Consider the following 3197-nt stretch of genomic DNA (forward strand, 5'->3'; position numbering starts at 1 on the left):
AGGAGGACGGAAAGATTATTATGCCTCTAAAAAGCAAATAACTTTTGAAAAAATATTTATCCAAGGTTGACATTTTCACATTAGGGTTTCCATGATCCATGTATGTCCTTCAAAGCATCCAATGATAATCTATAGCTTGAAAAAAACTCACTTATTTAGCTTGTGGCAGCCACTAGTGCTACACCACGCACACACTCTCTCTTTCTTGCTGAATTTCCTATTTTCTTTTAATTTTCTTTCCCCCATATTTTTTAGACAATTAATATTATATATATAATTAGTATTTTCTAAACCATCAAGCATATTATTAGAGAACTTTTTAATTTTAATATGGAGAAAGAGTTAGTGTATAGTAAAATTATGAAGGTATATGGTGTTTTATCAGGGTATGAGAATTGTGCAAAACAAATCGAACCGTCCAATGGGAGGTATTGAAAACTCTGGGTCCGATTTGTGTATTGGCAAAAAATCCTGGGTTCGATTTGTGTACTGACAGAAAATTTTGGGTCCGATTTGTGTATCCACTCTCTCTGTGCAATGAAATCGGACACTTCGATTTCTTCCCATTAAAACAAAAAATTAAACGCCGTCACAATCGTGTATATCTTCCCAATACTCCATAACTCAGCATAATTCATGTATCAACCTCATATAAAAAAAAATTAGCCTATTATTAGATATATAAATTATTAATGAATAAAACATTTTATACACGTCAATCAATAAGATTTATCCATTTAGATAATTTTTTTAAATAATAAATTTTAGAATTAGTTATTTTTGTCGACGTAACAATATACGATTAGTTATTTGTGTAAAATTAATTTATATTAACAATACATAAAAATTAATTTATAAATTATTGCAAAATTTAATTGTGTCCATTTTTTCTCTTAATCTCTATTATCAAATTTTGACATACATTTTAATGTTCCATTACTTTATTGTACTTGAATGATAAAGATAATAAAAATATTTGAGAGTTAAGTAGGATACACTAATATATAAGTAATGGGCTTATGATGAGGACTGAGGAGAGGAGTCAATGGTGGCTTGCTATACACAAACTCAGTTGTGTTTTTTTGTCTCCCTTTTGTGTTAATGTGTTATGATAATGAAGTCCCCCCCATAAATGGACATACCTTTCCTAGTGGAAGAGCAAGAGTTTTGGGACAATCACACCCGCCATTGGGCCACCTCCACAAAGTTTTGTTTTCCACCATATTACACATTGTTTTTATCTTTTTAGTTGAAAAGTAAACAACAAAGGTAAATCATATTGACTTCTTAGCTTTCCTTTAAAATTTTAGTGTATATATAGTTTATAAAATACAGTCAGAATATATTAGGATTGATTAGCATTTATTAGAATTATTTAGTATATCTAAATATTTATTATAAAATATTATGTCTTTATTATTACGATTCTCTTAGCACATATAAATATCATTTTATATGGTATCATTTCAGACAACTTGAATACACTCAATAATACACAAATCCTTTTTTGAATTCAGTCTCTCTCTCTCTTTTTTTTACCGAAGATATGAAGACTCGAATCCGCAACCTCTTAATTGAGTATGGGGAGACTATGCCATTTGAGCTATTGCTTTTTGGCTCAAATTCAGTCTCTTGTTTCTAACAAATACAATACTAATATTCTTTATAAATATATTGTTTTTTGAATAAATTATCATGAACATAACACATTAAAAAATTTAACTATATTATATATATACTTAAATCAAATATATTTTATAGAACAAAAGTGGAGGGAGCCAATTTTAATTCCTTCCAATAATCCCAGGGACCCAAAAGGCAAAAAAAAAATTGCTTGGTGGAGGAGAGAGTGATGATGTACATGCAGCAAAAGAGTGTGATATACACTCCCTGAGGAAAAATGAATGACAATATATACATACAAGAAGACCCTACCACCAAAACCCCTTTAACTTGCTTTGTCACTCTAGAATTGTGTGCATGCCATTGCCTTTGCTTCCATTTTACATCTCTCTCTCTCCATTCTCTTAAGGGTCCATGCATGATAAGAGGTGTAAAGGTATCCTCATGTGACTCAAATTCTCTAATGTCTTTGCATCTAATTATGGCAATGTATCATTTATTATTAATCGTTATCATTAGTAGTGGTATTTAATTTAAGTATATACTCTTACTATCTATCATCACTTTCAATTATTTTTATACTTGCATTATTGTTTAAAATGGAACCAAAAGATTGCTTTGATAAGTTACTACGTAATAAGAGTCTCGTGGACACAGATGAACCCAAAAGTCACATGAAGGGGAGCGAAGAAGGCTTAATAATACAATATTTTTTTTTATTAAAAGATAAATATAGAACAAAATAGTAGTTTCAGTTTTTAATTTGTACCAATAATGCAATATGACATTAACTGATTATTATTTTGTGTGAATATGCATCCATGGGCAGGACTCATGCATCTAATATATAGACTCTCTCCATGCATATGAGAAATGAGTAGATGTTATGCTGAGAATGAATTAAAATTTGACATAGTGAAATCTTGTCCAAAGTTACCTATATAACGTGCATATATAGTATGGGATACATGTCAAGTGTATCATGGAATTAAGTGTTCTATTAGTTTTATTCATTAATTTTAAGAGTTAAGTACGATTTTGGTCCCTAACGTAAAGGCCAAAAATTTATTTTGTCTCTGGCCTTTTTTTTGGCTACAAAATAGTCCTTAAAGTTTAATTTAGTTTCAAAATTATCCTTCGAACGAAAATACTCTCCCCTTCTCCAAAATTAACAGAAGCTGAAGTGAACCCAAAAATTGAAGCAGAAATAGAAGAAATACCAATAAAACAACAACAACAAAAAGTACAACACCAACAATAATTAACAATAGATAATGGAATCAGAAGAACAACAACAACAAAAGCAATTAGAAACAGAAGAACAACAACAATAATGGAAATATTAAGAAGAAACATAAAAAAACCATCATCATCATCAAGAACCCAGAAAAACAAGAACCTAGATGCAGAACTCAGAACTCAGATTTCGCACACGACCACCACCACCTCCTCTTCGACGACGACGAACATGAGGGCACGGGCCAGACGAGGGCGAGGGCCAGACTAGGGCACGACACTACGAAGTCGAGGTGCGGCGAGACGAGGGTGACGGTGAGGCGACGACAACGGCAAGG

Source organism: Arachis ipaensis, chromosome B04, assembly GCF_000816755.2.
Source record: "Arachis ipaensis cultivar K30076 chromosome B04, Araip1.1, whole genome shotgun sequence".
In the NCBI taxonomy this organism is placed as follows: domain Eukaryota; kingdom Viridiplantae; phylum Streptophyta; class Magnoliopsida; order Fabales; family Fabaceae; genus Arachis; species Arachis ipaensis.